The sequence below is a fragment of the Mustela nivalis genome (assembly GCF_964662115.1).
Source record: "Mustela nivalis genome assembly, chromosome: 6".
In the NCBI taxonomy this organism is placed as follows: Eukaryota; Metazoa; Chordata; class Mammalia; order Carnivora; family Mustelidae; genus Mustela; species Mustela nivalis.
In genome coordinates, this window is record NC_139025.1 from 124688715 (window position 1) to 124706919 (window position 18205).

An 18205-nucleotide genomic window follows, 5' to 3' on the forward strand; every position below is an offset into this window, starting at 1 on the left:
TCTTAGGTCTAGAGATCATGGCTTGCCCAGCCCTGCATGAGCCTGAAGGCACAAAGTAAGAACCTCAAAATTATTAAGAAAGAAATGAAGTAGTTATGGAGTTTCCTCACTCCCATTTGACTTCCTGGAGAAGATATGGCTTGTACAAGACCTGGCACTTTCTGTCCACAAAGACACACAGGAGATTCTGATCAATCCTTAAAGTGCACTGTTGATAATATGAAAATGTGTTTCTAGGGAACTTTCTCAGTGGCTATGACTTTCTCAGATGACCTGGTGCTATATTAATAAAATGTTAAACCCACAAACTCCCCACTAGTCAATAAATAATGCAAGCTGAAATCACTAAATATTATGCCTCCGAGGGCTGTTTCATTGAAATTCACTGATTCAACAATTTTCCAAGGAAGTTCTGCCTCATTCAGCATTCTTACTCTAGAGTTTGCCAGCCTGAATACCAAGGTCCTTCAAGGCCCTTCTTACTGCTGTCACCCTTTCTCAGCACTCAAATGATGGTGATATAAGCCTGGTTCTCAGAGAACTGCAATTGTATTGAGTCCCTAAAGGCTGGTTCATTTCTACTCAGTCTCCAAGTCTGTGGGAGAAAATCAGATATGCTATCTCTGTGCCTGATGAGCAGATTTTGCTTCTCTCTACTCCCACTATAAAGTTTAAAAACACAAATTAAAAAGCTTTAAAGGCTGACTCAAAGCCTTTCCTTCTGTTAACAATCTCTTAGAGTATTATATTTGGAAGACTTGGTTTCATAATGTATCAGTGCGCGTATTCTGGAATTTCTGAGCCAATTCTTCAAAAATGGCTTCTCCATAAAGCCCATGCAAGTTGTGTGCTATCAATATGTCTGCTAACATCAAGGTTAAAAAATTCAGCAACACTTCTTATGTTTCCTTCCATAAGTGAGGACAGAGGGTGCTCATCGGAGGAATTGTGGGAAGAGGACGGGAAACACGAGCCCAGTTGCATCCTCAGAACAATTGCAGTTGGGACACAAACCACACATTGAAGAAAGTAACCTGACTCTTCATTTCCAAATTCCTGTAGTATCACATGTTTCTTTGGGTGGTGTGTGTCCCCAGGCACAAAGATGTCTCATACTGACACCTAGGCATCTGTCCTGTATGTGCTATCCTTAACTAGAGAGCAAGGAGAGAGTTTCAGAGCAGGTTTGTATACTCCAAGCAGGTCTGATTCCCCATAAATCTGTATATTGGACTCCACACTTGCTTCTTTCCCCTTCCATAGTCAATGGTGATTTATAAGTATCCTTCTGAATGAATTTGTGGTATTGAGGAAAGACCTGGGAACATCAAATTTAAAACAAAACAAAACAAATAGGGGCCAAAGTAAGTCCTGAGCCTTTCCTTGTTAGTCATGAGTTTGGGGGCAGAGACATCATTTAACTTAACACTTTCTCACCACTAAAGGGGGACCACTGATAACATCTACACATGGATATAATCAGAGGAGATAATGGGTATTTGCAAATAATTGTAAATGTCGAGGAAAACATAATGTACCTCTACTCTGCCTTTCATTCCTTCTTCACTAGGTTATATGTTTCTTATAACTTTAATCATGCAAGCTACAAGGGATAAGACTTCTATCAAACTAATTCAAGACTGGCTTCTGGTGGGATATTATATACAAAACAATGGGTAAATGGTTGCAGGCATGGATGCAAGGAACAGTACAGCTGCTTAAGGCAGAATGGAACTCCAGGTTGTGGCCAACACTCAAGGCTGATGGTCAGCAGAATGAATTTGATGTTGGCATCTAGAGCAATTCTTAGTCCATCAAAATCCTTTTGCAAAATGCTGAAGTGTTTGTGCAGAAGGCTAATTTCTTTCTAGAACAAGGTTTTTGCATTACATTTCACAAAAAGTTCTGTTCCAGATCAAGACTAAAATGAGCTTTCTTGTGTAAATATTTGCCAAGTATCTAAAGCTCTGTTAGTATCTGTTAAAAGGCAAAAGTCTGCACCAGCCTTTTAATATTTATTTGCTCTTTGAGTCTGGACGAAGTCATATTGCCCAAGCAAAACATTCAGGATGTTTAGAACCACCTAATGGACAGAACCAGGCCAGCTCCAATCTAGAAGGGATACTTGATTTCATGATCTCAGTGTGCTAATTTGTAAAGGAGGATAGAACCTCCTTTGCCCTAGAATGATGGGAAGGCAGACCTTGGCAGGATTCCCCACCCCCACTCCTATGTGAAACCCCTGCCTTAGGTCAAGAAGGAACTGGCCATTTCTAGATAAAGATCAGGCTATCTTAGACATCAAGTTAAGAGATCCATCATTTCTGGTTGCAAGTTTTGAGGTTATTTTCTTCTTCCCTTGGGGGCAGTGAGAGGTAAATTTCAGTGAAAAAAAATATAAACATTTTGTAATTTGAAATATTGGCCTCTATCGTCCTTATGTTAGTTCTGTGGGACCTGTTCCCTTAATAAGATCTTAATTTAAGAGTAGAGTTGCAGATCCCAGCTCAGTTCACAGGGACCAGTTAACTCTGCCTGCATGTAACAAGCAAATTATAAAAATTATCCAGAGGATAAAAGGTGCAATATACAGACAATCAAGCCCCAAGATGCTGGGATCCTTAGACTAGCAGAAGTAAAGCAATGAAAGCAGCATGATCCCTCTGCCCACCCAAAGAGAGGATTTTGAGGTGTCAATGCCTTGGACAGCATACTATGGCCTGCTCCATGCCATTAAGTCATTCACTGAGGAGTTCTTGAACCTCACCCCATACCTACAGCTTACAGCCCAGCCCTGGGCCTGAAATGTACCAATTACTCATCCTTATCCTCCAGGGGTTCCCACTCTGGCTTTTGAGAGAGAAGACCTCAGAGAACAATCATCTTATCACAGTGAAGAAACCTGAATTTGAGGAGTTGTCATTAAATATTCATGTTGTCTCTGGCTATATATTTAATCTCTCTCATCCTCAGTTGTTTATTTTTTATCCTTGCCTTTCACTGCAATGAGTGCATCTTACTGTTTCTAAAGCATAAGAATTCTGTTTCCAAATGAAGATTAACTCAGAAAATGCATATGTATATATGCATAAATTTATATACCTATGCACAAGTACACAAATACATACATATCGTATGTGTATATATTCACATATGTATATATATTCATACATTCACACATGTAGATACACAAAGACACATGCATATAAAAAGCACAACTGCTTTGGTTGAAATTCATTCTCTGTCTCCAGTCTAGCTTTCATGGTGACCCCAGGAACTTTCACAAAATTCTTAGGTTCCACCCACCTCTGTTAAAATTGCCAAGCTTTACAATTCAAAGTCAAAGGCCTGTCTCCACCAACCATATTGCCAATAAATCTGAAAGTGCAGATTTTCACATCAATCAATACTGCTTAAACCAAATCTCTTGAAGGAAAAGGGACAATTTTTTTTAAATTTTATCTTTAGGAATTAAATTTGGCAAAAAGCAAACTTCCTTTAAGAACCATGAGAGTTAACATGGGGGGTTTGGGGGTAGGAAAAAAATAAATGAAACAAGATGGGATCAGGAGGGAGACAAACCATTAGTGACCATTAATCTCACAAAACGAACTGAGAGTTGCTAGGGGGAGGGGGGTTGGTAGAGGGGGGGTGGGGTTATGGACATTGGGGAAGGTATGTGCTATGGTGAGTGCTGTGAAGTGTGTCAACCTGGCGATTCACAGACCTGTACCCCTGGGGATAAAAATACATTATATATTTATTAAAAATTTAAAAAAAAAAATTTAAAATTTAAAAAAAAAAGAACCATGAGAGTTCAGTGAGTGTGGGCCTTAGATACTCCAAACCTTTAAGACCTTTAGACCACCCAAAATATCTTTAAAGTGGACAGTCTATGTTGTAAGCACTTTTTGTCACAAATAAACTCTAGTTTTCTGTGCTTTCTGCCTTTGGGCAAGTTACTTAACTTCCATAAGCTTCAGTTTCCTTGGGAGTAAAGCAAGAATAAAGATAACACCCATCTCATGAGGTTTTGCTGAAGATTGTACAAGATGACCCATGGAGAGGACTTAGATGAACACAATGTTGTCATTTTTACAAGTTCCTGCTCTTGCTGTGGCAGAAGGACTAGAGTTAGCAGCACTGGCAATAGTCATAAAAACATTTTTGGAGGAGAGTAAATGTGACTTGGTGACCTTTCAACTTTAGGGGGCATAGGAGAAAGAAGGAAGCATTCAAGCCAGATAGAAGACATGTTATGGGATACAGAAGCATGAGGTGATGAAACAAAAACTCATCAAATGAAAGGAGGGGCATTAAACACTCACTATGTAATACTAGTGGCTTAGAGCCAGGTGAAGACCTTGGGACAGGTATGGTATGCGAGCCGAGCATTTAGAAATTGATGGGTCTTTGGATATGTAGGAGGTAGTATTGTGGGAGGGGAAAAGTGACGAAAATCATAGCTCCTGATGATCACAGAACTCAAAGGAGTAGAGAAGTTTACACTATGAAAGGGAGAGCTTATAGTTGAGATCAGGGAGAAGATGAGGGAGGTTTGAGGGACCTGTGGAGGGCTGATAAGGGGCAGACAGAATGTAGAGCCTGATCTCTAAGTGGGGTAAGAGCTTTGCTATGCTGGGTTCAGGACTAAGTGAATGAAGGCAGTGGTCTCACCCAGACTTGCAATGAGTGAGCAAATAAATGGCTCAAAAGAAACAGTGATTAGATTACCTTAGTTCCCTGCTGCATGGGCATCTTCTGGTAAAATTGATGACAGTTTCTGTCAACTTTGCATTAAAGGTGTGTCTCACCTTATAGTATATCTCAGTGCCAAGCATTCACATACTCCCATCAAAAAGATCAAATAGACTCTCTCTCTCTCTCTTTCTCTCTCTCTCTCTCACACACACACACACACACACACACACACTCCTAGTTGCTACTGCCCTTATTTCTGTAATGATCATGGGGTCATAGCTGATATGTGTCTTAAATAGTTGTGGCTGTTTTCCCAGTTTAGGTGACCTAAACTTTAATTCCTGGAGGGTCTGAGTCCTTAGCTGTCCCACTTTTATGAAACTGTTGTTGTCTGCATCTGTTTCCAAAGGATGCCAAGCAAATCATTACAAACTGGGTGTCTTAAAACAATAGAAATGTATTCTATTATACCTCTGGAAGCTATCAGCCCCAAATCAATGTGTCAGCAGTGGCAATTCCTTCTGTAGTTCTTGAGTAAGAAACTATCCCATGCCTCTCTCCTAGTTTCTGGTGGTGGCTGACAATCTTTGTCATTCCTTGACTTGTTTCTACACAACTCCAACCTCTCTCCATTGGCACATAGTGTTTGTGTGTGTGTGCGTGTGTGTGTGTGTGTGTGTCTACATTTCTTCTACACTTCTTATAAGGACACAAGTCACATTGGATTAGGATTCACCCTAAGCCAGTATGACCTTAACTTGACTATATCTGCAAAGATCCTACTTCCAAGTAAGATCACATTCACAGGTACCAGGGTTTAGGATTTCAGCTTATCTTTGTGAGTCACACAACTAAATTCATTAAAGTATTCACTAATATCTACTCTTGGACATGACAGAGACATTCCAGAGCATCCTCTGTGTTCCAGATAGAGTCCTCCCAAATCCTTTGTGTAACAGAAATGCAGGTCCTCCTTAGTAATCAGAATCAATCAGCCTGGCCAGGACAGTAATTCTCTTCTTTATAGCAGAATAAAGAGCCCCAAATAACAGGCTACAGCTTCAACTTCAAATTCAATGGATATATCATTGTGTTCTCTGGCAAAAGCATTCCTCCCTTTGGAACTAAAACTTTCAAACCGGCAAAGCACAAAGTTATAGCGGTGAGAAGCCAAAATCCTGCAGAAATATTAGGCATAATAATGAGAAGAACCATTTCCAATAATGTCTCTTCAATTTCCAGATTAGTGTATTCTGATCATTGGTTGTTATCTCAAAGTATATATCACTTCCACAATGCCATCTCCCAATTGGTGGATAACTGAGTCTTCTCAGGTCATTCTGGCATTATATCAAGCTGACTATTTCTGAGTGACTAGGAATATAGTAGGATGTATAAATCGGGTATAAGCCTATGGCCATAATCCTTTTATTATGAAGTGAATTCCTGGATCAGAAGCAGTGTTGTATGAAATAACTTATTGTGGAGATGGCATTCCACATCCGGAAATGTTAGGGCTGGGAGAAACATTACCAATATGGAAAAAATAATTCATATCTGGAATGTTGGTTTTTTTTGTTTTTTTTTTCCAAAAAGAAAAGGCAGCAATTTAGGGAAATCAGTGTTGTAATAGGCTTGCTACCATATGACTGATTCCTCTAGAAGGTAAGTGTTGTTGAGCCCATGCATGGCCTCCATCACTGCAGCCTTAGCCACTTTGTACATGGCGTCATGGAGCCTTTCATGTCACCCATAGAATGTACCAAATTGCCCACCTAATTACTTCCCTATAGAGGGAAGCTTGACTTTTGATGAACATTCACATAAGACACAAATATGGCATCTTGTTTCCATTCTCAGTGGTCATTTACATACCGCTTCTCCAATTTCTTTCAATCTCTTCTTTCTTCCAATCTCCATTTCTGGCCATTTCTTATCCACAAAGTGAAAAACTAAATGTACTGTTCAAACTTGTGTCCACTTAGAAAATATCCCTCTCCCTTGTTTTTCAGGGCCACCCTTGAGTGAAGCTGGAGAGTGCAGAATTCTGCCTACGGTTGGTGCCAGTGTATCAGGCAGAACCATCTATAAACCCGACTACCATAAGGAATACCCATGAAGTTATACATGTAAATTGTGAGGAAAAAAATGCAGAGAAGCAGGACAGGATGCAGTAGGAGTCTGAGCTAACAGACCATGAAACTTTCTGTACCCTCTAGATTTGCTCAAATTTATTCTCTTATAAAAAACTTCCACCCAATTGCCTGGTGTGTCGGAGTACACCAAAGTCATGATGAGTAGCTTAGATCACATTGTCACTGAGTCCCCATTCTGTCTTTACAGTGCATATCAATATAAGACTTGATTCTTAAAATTAATAATAATAATAATAATAATAATAATAATTGTATACAGCATAGAACATGGCTTTGCTCCTAAACCTGGATATTTGCATTTTAATTTTCTCATTTAAGCTTGCCAGAAGTTCCATACAGCATCCCTGTTGGAAACAGACATTTCAATTACCATTATGCTGGTCCATTAGGCCCAAGACACCTGTTCCAGGTCCCACTCGAATCTGGAATTTTGTAGATTATTCAGTAAAGGTATTATAACAGCACTTTCAAATATGGTATATGTTGTCTTCAAAGAGACCCATCCTAAATGGTCTACTTTTAAGTGGTAGGCAGTAGAAGAAATAGCAACTTTTCTTTCACTTTGGAGGGAATGCTCCAACATGTTTCAGACACCTGGTCATTAGAAACAGCTCCAAGGTCTGGGCCCCTGAGATTTCATGTGGGTTATTTCTCATCCTCTGTTACACACGTGTCTCATTAAGACATTTAAAGTTCTTGCTATACCTGCTTGCTAGGTTCTTCATACCAGGAGATGAGTATGTTCTTCTACAGAATGCAGAGATTTCTGCACAAGGGGCTATCACAGAGAAGCAGGACAGTTTGGCCTCACTGGGTGTGGGGCATTGTGGAATCTAGTTTTCATTCTGCCAAACAGCAAACTGAGAACTACTCTAAGGTACTCAATTAACCCATTTAGCTTGAATCTCTGTATATCTTCTCCTGGGCACAAAGTCAGCCTTAGCCAGTGTTGAATTTCTCATTCTATGGTTTAGCATTCTTAGAGTCCATGTCCATACACTCACATATGTCTCTGGTCATTTAAATTAGCAAATATTTCCCTTTTTATCTTCTTCCTTCTTTTCCCTTTCTTTCTGTACATTCCTTTTTCTCTCTCTCCTTCTGTCTCCCCTCCCCCTTTCTCTTAGCATCAACTGTCTCTTCATGGATCAGATTTTACGTTTGTCTCCCTGAATCTTACTTGATTATTTGTGACCCTAATTTCGGGTCCCAAGTCAATACCAAGTGATAGGGGTAGTTCTTGTGGATCATAAGCATCACCCCATGTAAATATTAAGGGATTTTTAAATAAGGAAATGTTCTTCATACAGAGTGAGTGAGCTTCTTCCAGCAAGTGTGGATCAAAGAGTCTTGGGAGTTCAAAGTCCCCAGCTTTCCTTGAATCCACACACATATCCCAATTCCAAGTCTCAGAAGGGCCATCTGTATCACAATCAGAGCCTCACTATACACAAACGTATAAACAAGTCTGAGAATTCAACTGTCATTGTGATTGTGCAATCCACTCAATTAACCTCTGAATCCATTTTGCAGTCATATCTGCCTTCCTGCTAATAAAAAAGGAAAAAGATGTTTTGTCTTCTTTTGCTTTGAACGTCACTGCAGAAGCTGTCTGATTTCTGATCATGACAGCAGTCAATGGTTTAAAGTCAGGCATGTTGTCTTGGGGCTGCTTCCCTGCGCAGTTGCCATGTGGTTTTCCCATCCCTCCATGCAGGTCTTGTCATCATTGTCCCCACCATGAATGTCAAGTACAGCACCCAAAGCATTTGCTTCAATAAGCGTTTCTTCCCCAGCAACCTCAGGTGACAACTGAATCCTAATGTCATTGCTCATTGTGGATTATTGGAATTCCATTTTCCACTCTGCATTACATTCAAGGTGAAGGGAATAGCCAAATCAATCCTGAAATCCCATATTGGATGTTAGTAACAGGCTCACACTAGCTGTGTGTGTATATAGATATATAGATAAAGATACAGATGATATAGATGTAGATATATATCTGTGTATATCTATACATATATATATATATAGAGAGAGAGAGAGAGTGTTAACTGGATATTAACTCTACTAAAGTTTTAAAAAATAATTTAAAAAAGTCAAAGGGGTGGGAAAGCTCTGGAAGACACTCATTGTTATTGGAGTTCATGATTTTGTTTTACTATGTTCAGTAAGCCAACATATAGTATATCATTAGTTTTTGATGTGTTGATTAGTTTTTGATGTTTTTGACGATTATTTAAGCTTCAAAAATACAGGTGGTGGTGAGTATTAAGGAGGGCATATATTGCATGGAGCACTGGGTGTGATGCATAAACAATGAATCTTAGAACACTGAAAAAAAACTAAATTAAATTCAAAGAATTAGAGGCCAAAAAGAGGAATAGTAAGACAGTTTGAAGTCAAACCTCTTACATAAAAAGTCACTTCTACTAAAGGAGAACTATCTTGTTTAAGTAAAAAAAAAAAATAAATAAATAAAATACAGTGTTTAAACACGACTTACTGGATAAAGGAGTATGTTTTGGTCAGTGCAGATTTCCTGACTGTAACCATTAGCTCTACTACCATGAAAACTCATCATTAAGTACTTATTAGTGAGTGCCCTTTTGACTTCATCCCCACCTCAGTGTCTTTGAATGGCATGAACCATATTCCAGTAAATATCTGTCCTGGTAGTATCCAGAGGGCTGGATACACCACACACCACATCACCACCTGTTTGTGGCTGTGTATAGGGACCCTGCTTACATCCACACTCTAGGATCCTAACTCAACAATATTGGCTGGATGCAGTCTGTGGTCTTCGTAAGGCCCAAAAGGGCAAACTTGGTTAACTTCTTTATTCAGAAGGAGTAATGTTAATATCGTTAATGTGGCTTGTACCATTAAGGTTATTAAAATTCAAGCACTTAATAGATTTCTCCATCTACTACATCAATGGTAATTATAGGAATGAGCTGAAATGCACTACCACTTAAATGCAATGGAAAAATACTTTGTCTTTTAGAATTCCTCCCTACTGACCCCCACTTTTTTGATACTAAAAGAGTGAGAAAAATGTTATTTTTCTTTAAATGTTATTTAATGTTTAATATATTTATTTAAATGTTAAATTTATTTAAATGTTATTTAATGTTTTAAATGTTATTATAAATGTTTTCTTTAAATGTTATTTAAAAATGGGCCATTTTTATTATGTGTGTGTGTATATCTATATACATATACACAAACACACATAGATATCTATATATTATATAATATATATTATATATATATATATAAAATATAATATGGGATTATATATATAATCCCATATTAAGTGCTTCATGAAGCAGGAGGGGTTTTTGTTGTCTGGCCATTTCTGCAGTTTTGGGCTGGCAGGTGTTATTCTGTGCCCAATGGATCTAATGGCTTTTCTTATTTGGGTTCAATCCCGCTGTCACCCCTGAAAGCAACTTCTGGTGTCTGGAATATGGTATCCACGGCTAGAAATGCTTAGGCCATCTATCCATCTTATAATTTACTGGGCTTTTCAGGAATCATCTGGATCATAATTTTTTTTTTCTGATCAGAGAAATTCTAATCGTTTTAGTCATAGAGCAGTTTCCCCAAATCCCTGATCCATTTACTACCAGTCAAAGCACAATCCATAGAGCTCTTGATCTTGATCTATTACATCTTGGTTAACTGAGGAAGAAGAAACTATTTTGTGGAGCCTGAACTAGGACAAGAGACCCACATAAACAAGGAAAGAGTTCTGAGGGATTTACTGTCATTGGAAAGCCTAGTCCAGTGGACACAAGAAAGTCACAAAATAACACCTGCTTAGGAGCAGGGCATGGGAACAGAAAATAAGTTAGTGAGAATACCTGAAAATCCAAAGCAGGAAAACCCAAGTGCCTACAAGTATGCATCTTTGAACTGGGCTGCAGTCCCTGGCAAGCACTTGTCAGGAACATGACTGAGTTCTGTGACCTCTCTGACTAAATCCTTCTACTCTTTCCCTTGTTCATTCTGCTTCAGCACCATGGCATCTCCTCTTTCATGAACACTTTGGCTGTGCTTTTATCTCAGGGCTTTTGCATTTGCTGTTCCTCCATCCTGGAAGGTACTTTCCCCCTGATATACAAATGGGTCTTTCCCTCACTTCCTTCACAGCTTTACCTAAAAGTCATCTTCTCACTCGTTGGCCTTCCCTAACACGTGATCTCTATTTTTGTATTCCCTCTCCCTACAGACCAAATGCTATGTCTCTTTTCTGTTTTATTTTCCTCTTGAACACTTATCACTATCTAATCCAGTATATATTTTCTTATTGACCTCATTTATGGTGTCTCCTTTACTAGAATGTAAGGTCCATGAGGGAAGGGCATCTATAGGGTGATGACTTTTGTTCATTGTTAATTGCCCAATGCCTAGAATAGAGCTTGGTACACAGTAGAAGCTAATAAGTATTTATCAAATAAATGCATAAAATAATCATGCAAAATCTTGTCTTGAGGATCAACACTTAAGTATATGTAGTAGATTGACATACTGGCCCCAGTCCTGTACTCCTATAGGCAGGGATGTCAGACCAGCAGTGTCTTGACTTTGGACTCATCTCTGGGACTCATTTTGGCCAAGGGAAGGTAGTCAAGAGTGATGGTGCACAGTTCCATGCCCGGGCATTAAGGAAGTCTTGCATGTTTCTGTTCAGGCTCTTGAGCTTCTGCCACCAGGATGAGAAGTATATGTCCTAACCAGTCTATTGATCGAAAGAGGAGGAGAAACAGGTGGTGCATACCAAAGCATGGCTTACAGGCTAAGACAAAGTTGCTCCATAAATCAGAGATTCATGAGAATAAGAGATTGTTGTCCAGGTCCACTGAGTTTGTTACACAACAGGATTGCGACAAAATCTAACTGATCCAAGATGTGTCCTTTCTATCATTTTATTACATAGTTACAGAATTGATCACTCTATATGCATTGTTTTTTTAATGATATGTCTTAGGGATCCTCCAAGGTCAGTACATATAATCTAACCTTTTCATTTTTAATGGTGACATAGTATCCCACAATATGCAAGTAGCACAATTCATTTAGTGAAACCCCTATTGATGAATATTTAACTTCTGATCTTTCTTTAAATCAACAATGAACATTTCTTTAAATCAGCAATGAACATTTCAGTATATTTACCTCTATTCACATATAGGAATATTTAAGATAGATGCCTAGTGCAAAGTTCATGAATAAAATACATACACATTTTATTTATTTATTTATTTTTACATTATAGATTTTGACAAATATTCATTTTTTCTGAAACCAAAACTTCGAGATTTTCACCAGAGATGAATAAGAACACCCATTATTCTTCATATTTTAAATTAATCCCAATATAATAGATGAGGGAAAAAATTTATTATGGTAGTAATTTGCTATTTCTTGATTTTGAGTGAGACCTAACATCTTTTCATATGCTTGCTTATTGGCTCTTTCAGGGTTCTGTGAGAATCATGTCCATAGTCTAAATTTTTCTATTAAAGTGTTTTCCTCCTAATTGTTTTTTTAGATCTTTATACATTTTGCATATTAATGCTTTATTGATTAACTATGTTGCAAATATCTCCCACCAGTCCATCACTTACTTTTAACTTTACAGAGACTTTTTTCTCTACAAAAGGTTTTAGGTTTTATGAAGGCAAATACTTCATTAGATTTATTTGTGGATTCTGAATTTTACACTTTGCTTGGACATACTTTCATGCCACTCCAACATAATGCAACAGTTCCCTACATTTTATTTATCAAGTGCACAATTTTGATTTTTATCTGGCTTTTGCAACACTTCCATGTTATAAAAACACTCTGTAATATTTTTTCTACGTTTAAAAGTTCTGCTTTTTATTATAAACTGTATTTTTTTTTATTATTTATAAGGGAACATTTTCTTCCATATGGGTATGGAATTACCACCACATTATTTCTTAAATGTACTACCCACTTACCACTAACTTGAAACACCCCTTTTTATTATCATAAGCTACTGTCTTATCAGTACACTAAAAGATCTGTTTTTAAACTAATTTAATTAATTTTTTTAAGATTTTATTTGTTTGACAGAGATCACAAGTAGGCAGAGAGGCAGGCAGAGAGAGAGAGGGAGGCAGGGTCCCCACTGCTGAGCAGAGAGTCTGATGTGGGGTTCGATCCCAGGACCCTGAGATCATGACCTGAACCAAAGGCAGAGGTTTAACCCATTGAGCCATCCAGGAGCTCCTAATTTAATTAATTTTAAATGGTGGTTAAAAGAGTAACAGAATTTATCATTTTAATGTGTATGATTCAGTAGTATTAAGTATATTCACATTATTGTGCAACAGATCCAGATTTCTGGATCCTCTAGTCTATTTGCCTGTCTACGCATCTATTTTTGCACCAATACCACTATGTTTTAATTATGATAGATCTATAGTGATAATAGCATTATAATATCCTCTTTTAAAAATTTGATACTATCATATAAAATTAGAATCATTTTGTCAGGTTCCATTAACATTCAGTTAAGATTTTGGTTGAGGATTCATGTGAATTCTAGACAAGTATGGGGAGAATTTATAGTTTACAGGCCTGTATCTTTCATAAAAAAACAAAATATGTCTCTCCTCTTTAGTATTTTTTAACGTCCTTAAGCAAACTTTAAAGTTTTATTCACATAAGCCTTGTACATTCTTTGTTAGATTTGTGGCAGAATTTGCTGGAAGTTTAAAATCTAGTTTTCCATTCTTCTTGGGCAAACAGCCAGACTTGTTGTCCAGCACTCTTTGCAATTAGATTGGGTGATGTAACTGAGGTCTTAGTCAGTAGAATGTGAGCAGAAGTGATGGGTGTTACTGCCAAGCCAGACCCTTAAAACATGCTCACACTTTATTCCAAGGTCTCCTCTCCTACCTCCTTTCTCCTTCCAGAATGCCTTGGAAACCATGTGCTATTCAAGAGTCAACAGTATTTGAAAAATGTGTACAAATTTCTGCCATTGGGGAAAACCCATGCCTCAGTTTAGAGAAATACTTACATTTTTTTTCCTCTTTGGATATTTTATGTAGAATTTCAAAGTTTGAACTGAAAGTGAACTTCATCCACATCAGCTCCATTTATTATAACAAGTAGAATCTTTTGAAATTTTTAAACTGGTATACATAATTAATATGCTGTTCATACTTTTATTCTTTTCATTGTATATCATGGAGACAATAGATTTGTTCTAGCTGATTCCTGCGCGTGTTCCATGAATTTGGGTTTGGTGTCCTCACAGTTACACACTTCTAAATAATCTAAAATGTTGTGATTTCCTCCCTAATTTAAGAAGTATTAAGAAAGGTGGGCTTGTTAAACGGGGACAGATTTTTTTTTTTTTTTTTTTTGCTATCCCTTCATTCTTAATTTCCGATTTCATTGTTTTATAAAAGGAAATATGCATGTATCATTTTTAACTTTCAGAAATTTATAAAGATTTTCTTTGTGGACCAACACATGGTTGATTTTTCTAACTATCTGATGGGATGGGCTTTAAAAAACACCTGGGGACAGGAAGAAGGATCTTTGAGTATCCTAAAACCATGATCAGTCTTGGCTTCCCAGCATCTCAGGTGTTTGGCATCAGACAGGTTTCAGGCTGAACCCCTGGATTAAAAGCTAGGACCTCTCCTGACTTTTGTCCCACTGCCCTGGAGGAAGAGCTGAGGGGAACTATGGAAAAACCATATCCACTTCTTTTCTATGCACTTGTATCAACATGATCTTTTTTTTTTTATTGACATATAATTATCATACAATATTATATTAGTTTCAAATGTACAACACAGCAATTTGATATTTCAAACATTACTCAGTGATCACCACAGTAAAGTGTACTCACCCTGCAAACCATTACAATATTACATTACTGACCGTATTCCCCAAGCTATCCTTGGCATCTTTGTCATGACTGACTTACTTTATAATGGAAAGTTTGCCACCCTGTCTTGAAATCCAGTACAATCATCCTGCTTGTAGAAGCCAGCACTCTGGGTATTCTGACTAACCTGGGTTATGGGAGGAGGAGGTAAGATAAAGTAAAGGGAGGAAGTTCAGGTGCTACTTCTGTGGCATGGTGCACTTTGAGGGAAGCAAGACTTTGAGGATGGGATTTTAGGAACAAAGAGTGGAAGGAGTGTCCTAGAATCCTAAGGAAGAAGAGCAACATGTGTCCAAGATAGGCCCTTCCCACCCCTTTCCCTAAACATGAAGATGTCATGTCATGCTAGTCTTGTGTCCTGGGCTTGCAAGACATGGTTTCTATTTTTCTTATAATTAAGCAGAGGTGATAACTTGTTTAAGTAAAAGACAAAACTAAGGGACTCTCTGGCCAGTCTCAGACAGCAGGCTGTGTATTTTAGGATGGTGAGAGTTTTGTGTGAGTTTTGCCAACACTTATGGGGAAGTGTAGAGAGAACAGGTGCAGCAAAAGTTTATGCAGCAGCAATCGGAGAGACGGGGGCGAATTCTGATGTTCAGATTTGCCCTAGACACCCCCGTCCGCCCCAACTATTTTAAATTACAAGTTATCCATACAGAAACCGGAGTCTCTTTTAACTTTCTATTTCAATTTTTGGTCATATTTTGTCTTAGATAATTTTCTAAAATTGGATAACCTGGAGACTAATTTATTTGCTTGTCACTTTCCCATTAGAGGGTTGAATTCATTTCTGTTTTCATTACCGGTACACAGTGACTTGTCCAAAATTGCTTTCACCCAAATCCCACGTGGATGAACTTACAGCATTTTAATAAGATGGCTCTTTGCTTTGGGAAGGATTTATAATGGATAAAATAAATCTTCTTATCTTTGAAGTAATACCTCACTTTTGCCAGCAGACATATAGACACACAGTCTTAAAGGTTGGTAGGTTAGCTTGAATGTGAGACTAAAGTAAGTCCTTTATACTGGGCCACATGATAATCCAGGATTCTTTCTTTAGAAGTTCAATACTGAAGTTGTTATGCAACATTTTATTAGATGATAAAAAGCCCCTTTTCTTCATATATACTCCATAAACTGCTGAGTTGTCAAAGTTCTCCATAAATAATGCAAGCCTCTTGCCCATCATTAACAAAAAAACACTGCTAAGTGGACAGAAAATTCAATGATTCCCTTTTATGGAGATCATAGGACACATACTTAGCACAATTTGCTGACCTTGCCCTCAAAAAAATAGTGTCTGCATAAACTCTGGCCTGGATCTTTTATGGGAAACAGGGACGTGGGGATTTTAAAAGGAGACATTGAACATTGGTTAAAACTCTGACTTGACTTTAGAAGCGGTCTACTGAGAAAAAAACAAAACTATTGCTTCTCTTCCTTTCAGAGCACACTCCTCCAGCAAAGGCATGCTGAGCCAGGAATCTGAGCTCTTTCAAGAAATCAACTTGCAGGAAGCCCAAGTGAAATGCGGAGTCAGATCCCAGTGTGGTAAGTTACATTATCATTCACCATAGTCCATGAATCATCATTCATGTGTCTCATTTGTACCACCAGGATTATGCCAGTCAAACAGACTCACTGTATCTCTGTCCCCAGGAATTCAGCTTGGGAAATGCAACATAAAGTAATAGGTGACTTGGTAAGTTTATGAATACAAAGAAAGCAGGTGTCCATAGGGCAAATTTGCCTAAGACAACCAGATGTCAAGGTATTTGGTCTGGGCACATTCTCCCCCAGCCCTAAATATGAAGTTTTGGTGCTGCATTTCTCAATATTCTAAGCAGAAACAAAGCTCAAGTCTGTGCTAAAATCTCTGGTTAATATATGGCTTCTGTATACTGCCTATCTATTCCCTGATTTGAAATATTACTCAACAGTCAGTTGACCCTGTATTCTAGAAAGTGCAGTTAGACGGACTGTATTGTAGAAACTCTAGCAGCCACTCCAGATTTCTTTCCAGCAAATGCACAAGTTAGACGCTAGCCATCCCCAAATATCCCATTCCATACCTTGAAATCCACCTTTCACTTTTTTCTCTTACTCAAATCAGAGTCCAGACTGCCAAAACCCTTCCAGGGTGCCTGGATGGATTAATTGATTAAGCATCAGACTCAGTTTCAGCTCAGGTCACGAATTCCAAAGTTTTGGGATCAAGCCCTGCATTGGGCTCTGTGCTCAGTGTGGAGTCTGTTTCAGATTCTGTCTTTCTCTCTCAAATAAATAAACAAAATATTTTTTAAAAAGAGAAGATGGGGTGCATGGGTGGCTCAGTAGGGTTAGTGTCTGCCTTCAGCTCAGGTCATGAACCCAGTATCAAACCCTGCATCAGGCTCCCTGCTCAGCAGGGAGTCTGCTTCTCCCTTTGTCTTCACCCTGCTCATGCTCTTTTTCTCATGCTCTCTTTCTCTTACCCTCTCTCTCTCCTGCTCTCTCACTCTCTCTCAAATTTTTAAAAGAAGAATCATTTGCCATTTTATGGTCATATGATTCACCATAACTAGCCTCCATGATACACAAACCCGTGCTCTCAGAAGGGCTAATGCTCCATTCCAGAAAACATGCACTACCTCTCTTAGATAAGTCCTGATGTCTTTCTTTTCTATCCAATTGCTTCAGAGCATGTTAAAAATGCTCTGGGCATGCTAAAGATTGGATTTCTGGTCCTTACCCCTGACCTTCTAAGTTAAAATTCCTGAGAACGGGGCTCAGAAAATTTTAGGTTTTATAAGCAACCATATAGCTGTGTAAATGTTGTACTTCGGGTAGCACATGTAGAGGGTTTTCAGCAGGACTCATTTCTGCCTTACTGTTCTGTGGTTCTGGATACATCCAAAGATGTGCCTGCATGCCTCAGAGAGACAGTCACAGGGTCCGCTGCTGCCAGCAGCCACCCCATACTCTGACCATTGCAGGACCTCGCTCAAGGAATGCTGAACAAGGCAGAAGGGGGCTGAAGGACATGTGAGGGTTGGAAATTACAAACCCCCATTTGAGTTCAGCACCTTCATGTCTGACTCTGCTGTCTTAGTTATAGTGCTTCACCTTTCTATTGTTGGGTTTCTCTACAGGAACAAAAACAGTCAAAAACAAAACTATTTCCCATATCGTAAAGGGATTGCATGAAGCAATGAAAAGACAGGACCTTGCACATAATAATGCTCAATTGGTATCTGATTTAACTCAGTAAATGTTACTTTCCTTCCCAATTTCTCATTTGCAAAGGAATCGTGACTGACTACTGGCTTGTGGGTGGTTTTGAAGAGCATACCGGATGTATGTGAGTAAGACTCTTTACAGATAGCTCTGTGAGGAGCAGGGGACCCAGTAGTCC